Source organism: Alligator mississippiensis, chromosome 3 (genome assembly GCF_030867095.1).
Source record: "Alligator mississippiensis isolate rAllMis1 chromosome 3, rAllMis1, whole genome shotgun sequence".
NCBI classification, from domain to species: domain Eukaryota; kingdom Metazoa; phylum Chordata; order Crocodylia; family Alligatoridae; genus Alligator; species Alligator mississippiensis.
This window is the reverse complement of record NC_081826.1, coordinates 123031570-123043643: the sequence shown is the minus strand read 5'-3', so window position 1 is coordinate 123043643 and position 12074 is coordinate 123031570. Positions and strand designations below refer to the sequence as shown.

General features: G+C 41.5%; 1 protein-coding gene across 6 annotated transcripts in view; it reads right to left on the bottom strand.

The window, feature by feature from the left end:
• FARS2 (phenylalanyl-tRNA synthetase 2, mitochondrial) overlaps nucleotides 1-12074 on the bottom strand; it is a 433719-nt gene that overhangs the window by 196467 nt on the left and 225178 nt on the right. The gene's annotated exons all lie outside the window — the stretch shown is intronic.

Genomic DNA, 12074 nt, shown 5'->3' with positions numbered 1-12074 from the left:
TGGTGTGGGTATTTTTAACCCCAGGATCCCCCGGGGCCAAGAAAACCCTCCACACAGCAAAATAGCAGTGCAGGGAATGCCTGCATGTGCTGTGTGGGGCTGCAGATGGGTCTGCAGTGCCACATACTGCATATCTGTGCTCATCTGGCTGTGCCCTTAGTGTCTGTATAAGGGTTAAACACTTAACAGTGTATTCTATTAAGTTTAACAAAACATACAAACATGAAGTTTCACTCTGATGTATTTTAGCACAGGCCAAGCTGATGTAGGATCAACATTGTTGTTAACATATGAAGGCTTTTAAATAGTCCTTTTCAAGGTGACCTGGAGACAAACACAGACCAACTGTGTGTTCGTGTGCAGAGCAAGGGGATTTAAAGCACTGCCTACATTAAGAGCAACACTTCTAACCAGATAGTTCTCAAATCGGAACCTACCGAAGGCCATTATTCCCAGACATGCTAGGTTTTCTACTGTATCACTAATACATAATCATCATCCTATTTAATGATTCTTGGTACTTCTGCAGTGCTATCTGCAGATCTCCATCTTCACAGATGTTGATGACATAGAAACTAAAATATCCTTATCCATGCTATTGACAGAAGAGAAAACAGAGTCACAAAGATATAAAAGTGCAACATTTTCAAAACAGGTGCCTAAAGCTAGAAGCCAAAACTTATCTTTAGGCATCATCTGCCTGGAGCTCAAATAAGCAGCTCCCATTGAAGTTCAGCACTTTCAAAAAAAACAAGTAAGTGCCTAAATATGAATTTAGATTCTTATTTTTTAAAACCTTGGCCTAAACAACTTGTCCAAGGTCATGTGGGCAGCTGGGTATAGAAAAACATTTCTTGATCACTTCTCGGAGGAAATTCCAGCAAGGAGCTCAAAGGATCACTCCCATAATTAAGGCAACTGCTTCTGACCACAGGTGTGCTGTCTTAGGATGTGCAGAGAAACGAGCAACAAAAAGTCCTAAATTTATAAAATACTACATCACAAGAGTTAAGAGAGGCACAAAGTCATTGTTTCAACTCTTTTAATTAACTTGAAACAGCTCTGTTACTTCAAATACTGAGTCCTCAGCAGGATTGATCTGTGCTTTATTTGTGTCATCAGCTATGTTCCATTGTTCTTTAGCGTAAACTGCAGTGGGAGATTAATCCACTTTATAAAGACTAATCCTCCGAGTCAGCATTGTAAGTACTCTGTCCTTCTGAGGATACAGACTCAAGTGCACATTCAAGCCTTTGAAAGTAAGACAGTTTAAATACAATATCATAAATATTACAAGAAATGTCAGCCTGAAGGGGAACTTGAGAGGTCACCTAGTCCATTCCCCTGCGCTGAGGTAGGAAAGAGTATACTTAGAGCATTCTTGACAGTTGTTTGTCCCCCCCTGTTCTTCAAAACCTCCAGAGAAGGAGATTCTACAGCATCCCTAGGTCACCAGAATAAAAATTCCACTTTTCTCACAGTTAAGATACTTCCCTAATATTTAACTTCAATCTTTGCTGCATATTATGTCAGTTACTTCTTGTCTTACCATATTGACTTGAATATAAATCTAATTATTGGGAGATCATTTTATAAATTGTTAAAAATTTTCCAGGTATAGAGTCTAATTATTGGAAGTTGTCCTTGAACTTGTCCCCTTCCCACTGCTATATCAGGAAAAATAAATTTGGGGGGTTAGTCAACCCTTTGCCCCCCAATTTCTTCTATCTGCAGCCCCTCCCCCTCCTTCCTGTCAGACCCTGCTCTCCCTGAGTGCATGGAAGTGAGGGGCAAATTTGAAAACACTGATCTTGAAATAAAAATGCCTGTAGTAATTTGCCTATAGTACCCATAGATTTAGGTCATCCAGAATAGATGCATATCACATTTTTTTAAATTGCAAGTTTCAGCATAGGTACTTCATAAACATACTTCCAAGCAGCACTTTTATTCCAAGCAGAACAAACTGGCCACTTCTATATGAGACGCTGACTATGTGGTAGCCCAAGGCTACTGTCTAGTAGTATCATGTGGCAGAAACCGTGACTCGACGCTACTGCACAATAATCTCGGGGTACTACGCAGTAGGGCTGTGAGAAACAGCACGGTTACATTTTGACTTCCATTTTGATGTTTCAGTGGGACAGTGTTTTGTTTCGAGTCTCATTTAATTTCGGAACCACTGTTCCATTTCATTTGATCAAAACTGTTTCTCTGTTTTGATGCTGTTTTGACATTTCGCCCATAGACTATACTGGGGAAGCATGAAACTGCCTACAACTTTGGCATTTCTTGCCTGATTCAGATGAAACTTGCAGGGGTGGTAACCCCCTGCTGAGGCCATGAAGCCTGCCAAGTTTCAAGGAGATAGGTGGATGGGTTTCTGGGAAACTGCACCTCAAGCTGCTGACAAGCAAAACTCATGTCACGTGTATGTGTTAAGGCACAGCAGGGTGAAAACTGCAGGCATGGTAGCCCCTGCTGCGGCCACGAAGCCTGCCAGCTGTCAAGGAGACAGTTGGAGAGGTTTCTGAGAAACTGCACCTCAGGCTGCTGACAAGCAAAACTCATGACATGGGTGACACCGTGTGTGTGTTAAGGCACAGCAGGGTGAAAACTGCAGGCACTCTAGGCCCTGCTGAGGCCATGAGGCCTGCCAGCTTTCATGGAGATAGGTGCAGGGGTTTCTGGGAAACTGTACCTCAGGCTGCTGACAACAAAAACTCATGACATGGGGGACAGTGTGTGTGTGTGTTAAGGCACACCCTCACTGGTGCTGGGGCCTCTACACAACATGGTAGTGTGCCCCAATGAGGTTTCCTCCTTCCCTACAGCCTCAGTCTGGTCCACTACTTTAAATGACAACAGGTTATAAAATACCTTAATGAGCACTAGCAAAGTAGCACCAGCAGCATCTCAGGCAGCCAAACTGTCACAGAGCCTTTCTTTTCTTTCCTGCAGGAGTTTCTTTTCCAGCAGGTGCCAGAGACCTCTCCCTGCCAGCCCCAGCCCCAGGGCTTAGATGTGCCCAGGGCCCTGTGTCCTTCTGGTCAGGTGCTAGGGGTGTTAGTCTAAGGACATGGCATTGGCAGATAAGGTCCTTTCCTTTGGGTCAATCTAATCTGGTATGTTTTAGCAGACGAGCTGAATAGTTAGAGAAATAAATCTTAGCAAGCTTTCAGGTTGAAAAACCCTTTGTCAGGCTAAGGAAGCACCTGCAGTTCATATGTGTGTGTGTGCTGTTCCTGGATGGAAGGAATAGTAAAGAAGGCAGAGGCTGGCATGCAATGCAGGCAAGAAAGCCAGTCAGTGAAAATGGAAATGGAGGCATCAGGGGGTGAGAGATGGGCTGGGGGCGAAGGGAGATGTAGCAACACAGGTAAAAGTGGAGAGGTGCCTGGGGAATCAGATGTCTGACAGGTTGTAGTGTGTCATAAATCCAATGTCTATATTGAGTCCATTAGTTTCTGTGCCTATTGACTGATGAAGTGACTGATGAAGTGAAGTTCATAGGCCCAGCTGTGAAAAGTGGCAGAGCTCACCTGGAGCCTCACAACTCCACTGCAACCAGCAAGCCTCAGACCTGTCAAAGATGTAACAGGTCTGGGCTTTCCTCAGTCAGGACTGTGTGAATGTGTGTGGTGACTGGAGTTTATGACACCCTCTACCCACCTTTCACCAGGGGGATCCTCGGTCCTGGCATTTCCTGGGTCTGCTGTACCACCAGAAGTCCCACCAGAGCTGCTGCGCCACCAGCAGTCCCAAGCAGGCCAGTTCAAACAATGATGCCTTTTATGCTGTTTTTCCATCCCACCCCCAGAGCACTGGGATTGAAAGGGACCTCAGGGAAGGATCACAGTCACTGGCCAGCTACACAGTCAATATAAGAGTAGTCCTTCCCCCTTCCTCTCCTTACTTTCTGTTTCTTTGCAGGCAAGCCCAGCTTAAGCTTCAAAACTTTCAAAACATTTCAACTGCCCTCATTTCAAGTCTGTTTTGAAGCCCGTTTCATTCCCATTTCACTGTTTTGAGCTCGAAACGAGTCGAAACAGCTTTGAAATGAAACAACCAGTGAAATTTTGCACAGCCCTATTATGCAGTCAGTTTCACAAAAAAAGCCATTTTGTTGACACTACTGTGCACTAACTTGGGTTACTGCACAGTCAACGTCTCATGTAGACATGGCCTCTATGCATGATATTAGCCCAAAGCCAAAAGGCTCCTGATTTACTATATAGTTGATTGGGATAAGCTCCAGCCAAATCAACAGCACTTCAAGGTACAGCAACCCTACAACTCAGCAGTGCTTAGTATATGTGGCTCCTTTAAATAACCCCACAAAGGATACATGTGCTAATTAACTCTCCACTCATGATCAACAGCACTTCAGAGTACGGTTATCCCAAAACTCAGCACTTTTTTTTTGGGTGGGGGGGGGGATATACACACACACACACACACCATCTCAGAAAAGCATTTCTACACAAACCTTAAAACACATTTAAAACCCACACACCCTTTACAATGGTTGCCATGTGTATGTGTGGTTGCTTTAGATTCCCCCACAAATGATACATGTGCTCTCTACTCATGATTGGAACCAGGTGTTCTGGTCAAAAGTCCTGGGATCTTCCCAAAGTTTATATGAAGATAAGGTGCAGGGCACCCTGGTCTGGCTCAACCTCATGGTTGACAGTAGTCACATGTGACAAGCTGAGAGAGGGACCAACAAAGGGATTCTCAGTTAACTGTTTGGGGTCCTGTTTGGAGATGTTTGCCAGACAGTTAAGGCTGTCGAAGAAACAGAAATCATTGGAAGTAGGAAAAAAAGGCATAGATCAGCTGTGGTAGTAAAGATGAAGTCGAAAGGTATGCATTGTAGTGGCTCACCATGACCTGAAAGAGAGTCATTGCTGAGGGAGACTACACTTAATGAGCACTACCATATAACTTATTCAGATAAGTTGTACTAACTTAGCATGTTTGCCTGGGGCTAACTGCTTTTCTGGCAGGGGGTAGTACTCGCAGAGCTAATGTATAGTTAACCTCCCACTTTCATTTCCAGTGGGAGGGCCTTGGCTTTATGCCCACTTTATGGAAATGGGAGAATCCTCCCTAGCTTGCTGCTGCGGCCATATGGCTGAGGGCAAGCAAAACTCAGGGGAATCTGAACCTCAAGCCTCTGGGCTTCAGCCTGCACACAGGATGCCTGCCAAATGATTTGGAAGAATCTGAAGCCTCAGGTGGGGGTTGAGGATGTTTGCTGGTAGTAGAGCCGCATATGGTTCTTGAATGACTCACAGACTTGGAATTGATTTGGCTGATTTGGCTTGGAACATGAAAAATTTCCCATTAAAAAAAAAGCTTGCCTAGTATGGGCTATGTGTTTTATAGTCATGCTTAGTGTTGGCTGTATTTAAATCAACTTCATAGTTGGTTTCCATGATTGAGCACATGCTGCTTTTGGCAGCAGTTTAATGATAGACAATGTATCTTACACATTCTTTGCACAGAAGTAAAGGACTGTGTAGGTGGCAGACACCTAATTAGTAACAGAATGATATGGAAAATAAAAGTTGCTAAGGCAATTCTTCTCAAATCACTTTTTAATTTAAATAAAAGGGCTCTCCAATCCAGGCTTAGATTTTATTGCAATTAATATTAATTGCATAGAGCTAAGTTGGAAATTCTTAGGGGAAAAAAAGGCCTACATCCTCACTAGAGAATGCGAAGAGATATTTATGGAAGGTGAGTTAGAACGTGGTTTCTACAGGTGAAAACAAAGTTTGGCTAACCAGTGACTAAAATCCATACTCTAGATGAGGATCATAGTGATCTTACAAAATACTTTTAACTCCCAATATATTTTTGAACCTGTTATTTAAAAATAGCTCCCAATTATGAGGCAAAGTCCAGTGCAGTTAGGAGCCAAAGTCTTATGATGAAGATGATAATTCAGATTTATACATGAACAAAAAGTACCAATCTAATATGGATAAGTCCCAGGAAAATGTTAGGAAAGCATTTCCTTACAAGTTCAAGCAAATGTAATGTCAATCAACTGATACTAAAACCCCTCAAAATTCTGCTGAGCTGTTTTTTTTCATCCAAAGCAAAAATAAAATATATCAGATTATCCTCAAACTGTTAAAATGATGCGGTTCCTGTGTACAATCCAGTTTAAATTACCTCCTAAAACAAGGATTTTGCTTTTAGATTCTGAATACTAAAGAAGACACTCAAAAAAAAACCCTGGAAAAGAAGTAAACAATCAATTACTCCTATTTTGTGGGGGGGAAAAAACAGTCTTTTTAACGCTCACATATGGAGTAATTCTCTAAACGTAATAGCTGCTTTGAGACCATAGCTTTGTCTCCTGAGTCGGATTGATGTGTTTGCTTCACTTGAAAACCAAGGAAAGGGACTTCAAAGGCTTTGATGGAGTTTTAATATTCATGTTTATTTTTGTTGCATAATCAAAATAGCCAGGTACATACTAAAGGGACACCCTATTCAGGAATAACTACCAGAGAAATGAATCACACATATTTAACTCTCCTCTAATAAGTAATTAACACATATTATACTGTACTTGCCAGTATTTCACCAGGCTAAGTAGCCAAGTGGGAGGGAGTTGCTGCTTCTATAGTCCTTGGGTAGGGGTTAATAGGTTAGTAGAACAGAAAGAGAGAAGAGAGGGAAGATAATAAGAGTAAGAGAGAATAAGGAAAAGATAGCAGGAAGGAAAAAAAAGGAAAATTCCCTTCTCCCTTCTACTGAATCACCCCTTCTTCTTATCCCTATCAGTTCCTTATTTTTCCCTTTGCTTCAACTTTTTGATCTTCCATATTTCAGCCCCGTCTTTACTTTCCTCTTTATTCCCACACTACTATCTCTAAAAATCATCAATGAAACCAGTGCCATTGATCTTAGTATTACCACCCAAAAGGTCAAAATGCTTTGAGGGATATAACTAAACACAACTGTAAAGCCACTCTTTCACCATCTAGGTAAAGTTTCCTGCAAGTTTCTAGGTGCAGTTGAAGATACTGGTTTTGGACTGCATTGCTCTTTGTATTTATACATAAAAGCTATGAACACGTGGGCTGTACAAACTTTCAATCCTTAGAACCATATGCCTAGAACAGTAGTCCTCAACCTTTTTAGATTCGAAGGCACCTGTCAACAGATTTGAGGCACCCCTCAGAAAATGCCAGCTCTTAGTTTTCGTTCTTTTTGTGACTACAGAAAAATACTAGAGCAATTCTTCTGTTGCAAAGGACTCAGAAAGACCATAACAGTGCAGAATGCTTCTAATGCTATGGATTTCTGTGTGAAATCTCTGGGTTTATCTTATGAATCATGCTTGCACACGTAACAGTGTTAACATTGTGGGGTACACCACGCTACCCTTAAAAGAACCCCAAAATCACTGGTCTAGAAGCTGGGCAGTGAGACCAGGAAAGACAGTGGAATTTGTTTCCCAACTTATCAGATAGAACCTGAACTTATTGACCATCTGGATGTGCTGTTATCTACATCTGTAGACTTTTCTTGAGGGTTTGGGCATTGCAGTTTTGGTACGGGTGTATAAGGTGACTTTCCTTCGTGTTGCTAACATTTTATTGATACAAGTACTGTTGGAGTTTTTAAATCTACCAAGAGCTTATGACCACATACATTTGGGGAAAAAATGCAGGAGATGCTGCCATTTGGATGGAGAGAATGAAAGATAGAGCTGTGTTCAAAAAATCAATTATAAATCTCATTTATCAACGCCACTCAATATAGCTAGACAAATTTGTTCCATACAAGTCCGCTGCCTAGAGGAAGATTTTTTGGAAAAATTCCACCGCAGTTAATTTTGGCTGTTTCATATTTTGTGAGGTAATCATTGTTTAAGATTCTATCAAAAAGTAGCCTTGTCTGAGCCCAAATGAACATCATATTTGGATTTAAATAATTTGTTTCGATTGTGTCCTTATATTAGCTAGGGTAAGAGATTGTATATTAACACTTTAAATGCACCATATCACTGAGTATTCTTTAGTACTGAATTGAGGGTTTTGTTTTTAATTCAAAACAGCAACAACAAACCTGTACACTGTTTTTATATGAAACATAGCACCCCTCCCTTCCCTCTCCCCCCCCCCCCTCATTATATTTGGCTACATCATGGACAAGCAGTTAAAGCAAAAGACTGGACATTGCACATTACTTAGACTATCAATTTATTTTATCTTTTTGCTTGTACAGTGTCTAGCACTAAGAGGCCCTGTTCCTAGAAACTACAGTAAAACAAACTAAATAATAATAAATTCTGTGTTCTATAGAGAATTCTGCTACAAAAAACTCCCTGTTATTCTTCAGGAGAGTCATAATGCTAACATCTGTCTCCTTCTCTGTAAAAGTGGGATAGTGAGACCCACTTCAACAAACAGCTTTGTGATCCTTGGGTGAAATGTCCTCTATAAATGTAAAAATATATTAGCGTCTTTCTGCTGATATTGGGGATTTTTAGTACTCCAAGGGCAGCATTACAAAAGAAAACCTCATACAAAGGCTCATAACTATCAGAAGTAATCTGGCATGGTTACAGGAGGGGACCTACCAAATTCATGGCAGAAGAGGGCTGCGCAGTGGCTCCTTTAATCTTGAAGGTACCCCCACACTCCCCCTCTCTCTGTACTGATTGGCTGAGGAGCTCCGGTGGCCCTGTTGCTTGCTGCTGACCGTCTGGGAGGCAAAAATGGCACCGTATTTAAAACTGCAGTTTTCGCCTCCCTACCAATCAGGAGCAAGTGGCAGGGCCCCTCTGCCAACTGGAAGGAGGGGGGACAGGGGGGAACCTGCAAGATTAAAGAAGCCATATATATATATATATATATATATATATATATATATGCGCTCTGTAGTAGGAGCAAGTGGGCAGGATTTATATATAAATCCTGCCCACTTGCTCCTACTACAGAGCACCCAAACCCAGCCATTAGGTAACACAGATGCCTCATAGCAGTTCTGGGCATACTTTCAGGCTTTCTCTTTCAGGAGAACCTATGAATAGTACTGGGACCTGTACACAGGGCCTCTCAATACCATCCAGGGTCACATATATCATCAACTAGCAGGTAGGTTTTAGTACACCCAGAACATGAGGGGCTTATTTCTTTCTGGGTTACTCAGATTCACTGAAGAGGCAGTATAGACATTACTAAGAGCACAATATAAAGGCTAGGGACAGAAATTCAAAACGCCTGAGCTTGAATTGATTCAATCTTTGCAGGTTAGTCTAACCTGGCTGGGCTAAACCAGTTTGAAATCATAGACACCCCCTCTGGACTGAAAAAATGTAGGCACATGCCTGCAGTGGCTCAGGCTAGAAGCCACGGGGTGCTAGAGCAGTCCTCCCTCCCTTCAACAGTGCTGAGCTGAGAGGGGCATGGCCAGGCCCTGGCAGGAGGCTCTGATTAGAGAGGGGTTCCACCACTCACTCCTGAGAAACCCAGCAGGGAATTGATAACACAGTGTTTATCACCCCTAACTCAGTACACCATTAAGAAAACAACAGAGGGACATTACCAGCTACTTCTTGATACTGCCTTTGTCCCATCTGCCATAGCATGGACCATAGCCTGCATGTGGTCTGCTAGGTAATGCTGTGTGCCTGTGTAAGGCAGAAGGAATGGCGAAATCCCTGCTTGCGGGGGGGAGCAGAAGCCAGGCAGATGCCTGCAGTCTCTGCCTGGGCTGCAGCCAAGGAGGAGGGGAGGGGGCAGCACTGCTGTGGAGCAGAGAGCCCTGCCTAGCCCAGAGGGCATGCCAGAATGCTGGGGGAGTCTGGTTTAACTTAAACCAGCAAGGGGTCTGGGACAGACATTGTATAAACTGGTTTGACCAAAATTAGTTAAGTCAGATACTACATTCAACCAGGTTTATCTCAAACCAGTTTCAGCCATTTTCAGACTGGTTTATGTGCACTGAACATCTGTTCTCTTACAGGTTTAAACTATTTTCTGATCACTTAAACAGGTTTGTGTGTAATGTCTGTCCCTAGCCAAACAGTCTAACTACACATGCTAGAACAACATCTCATTAACAGCAGTCAACCCCCATATTTCTCTGTTCTCACCAGGGACCTGCTCCTACCATCGCTGTACTCCTACGACAACAGTTTCCTATAAGGACAAGGCAGAGTGTGATTGGCTTCTCAAGTTGTGCCCATTTATTGGTCTCCTGTCTAAAAAGTTTCAACCACCATGTGCCCTTGGCCAAAAACATTTCTGCCAATAGATCCTTCATGGTATCTGAGAACAAAATTATTTTTAAAAGCATGTTCCCATGAAGTGTGCACAATGTGGCACTGGACTCTACAGGCTTAGAAAGTTCTACTGAATACCTTACATTAAAATGACTCTAAGCTTCTTAATGCATGTATTATTTCAAGGAATATGTCAGAATGTGCTCACGACTGGATTCCTTTAGCTGACTCCCTACTCATATTTCAGCAAGAGATATCTTCATTCATACCTACAGATCATACATGCATTATTCGCAGCCCTTAAGTCATAGGTAGGGATCTAAGTTGCAGAGAGCAAAAAGGATTTTCATGGGCAGCTTGCAGAGTGCAGAGCCAATCTTGTGGCCTTTCTGTGGTAAGCCCACTCCTCACTGATGATTGCACAAGAGGCCCCAGTGGCCCTGCCTCTCATTGTTGATTGCCCAAGAGGGCTGTCTGTTGTGTGGCCCCACCCCTCACAGTTCCCAATGGTGAGTTCTAGCAAAAGATATAAGATGTTGGGAAGAAAACATTAACAAGAAGCTAGAAGTGAGAAATGGGAGTCCGTGTCATAAAGAAGAGAACCCCAAGTTTTTATGAGCACTTTATATCTATTTCAGCTTGAATTTTCATTGTGAAACAACCATACATAGGCATACACACACACAGACTCACACACAGTCATCAGCAGAACTTTCACCAAGAATGGACAAAGAATCCCAATGACTTGGATGGTTTTGGATTAGTTTCTGCATGAATAGGTTGTTATTCACTGAGTAACACCTGCCCCATGCACTAAATGATACAAATACCCTGTGGGGAACAACAGTATGTCATCGTGTATGTAATCAAAAGCTATTTTATAATACATATATATATATATAAGGGAATCACTGGAAAGTTGAACAAACAGCCTTAAATCAGGCATCCACTGACTTCTCAGTGCTTCATTTTACAAGCTCTACTTCTTTTAATATTCCTGATATACAGAAAATGTGAAGTGAAAGATTACTATTTTGCTTATTGGGTATTTCACTGCTAAAATATTTAAATTAAAACAGGGTTATCTATTTCTCTTCCCTCCACCCTTTTCTGGAGGAATGAATACATTAGTAAAAATCATCTCTCTTACCCAATTGAAAAAAACCTGCATTATATAATCTTTGTTACAAACACTGCTTTCTCAAAATAAAAGTTACAAGTTCTCTAACTAATGCTGCTTTTTACTTTTTTGGTCATTAATTTATTGTTGTGCACAGATCTTAATTTAGAGTTGGTAATGCCACTGTCACTTAAAGAAATGAATGATAATAGAAAAGTCAGTTCTTTTAATTCTATAATTCCCATGTAATGACAATTAATGAAATGCTATTTTCCATGGGGAATTGTTTTGTACTAGATAAAGGGGCTACTGTCCTTTTAAGATTTACTGTCATCATCAAACTGGATCTCTCTTATAGTTAACTGAAATATAATTAAAGGAAGACTTTAAAAAAAAAGAAACCCAGACAGCTCTTAATTACATCATGTTTCTATTCCAGTTTGAAAGTTGATAGCAATTGCCATAGAAACTCCTAACTATTGTTGCTAACTCTTGCCCTGAACTCAGCCACACAAGTCTACCAGAGTATCGGTTCCAGTTGTCAATAAACAAAAATCTGAAAAGAATTAACATTTAGATTTACTGGATGGACATTAATTGGGCTGTTGTTTTGTTACTGTGTACATTTTTGACAACCTTTTCAAAAAGAAAATAACAAATCAATAAAAGATTTCTTATGGGGTTTTTCATCCCTTT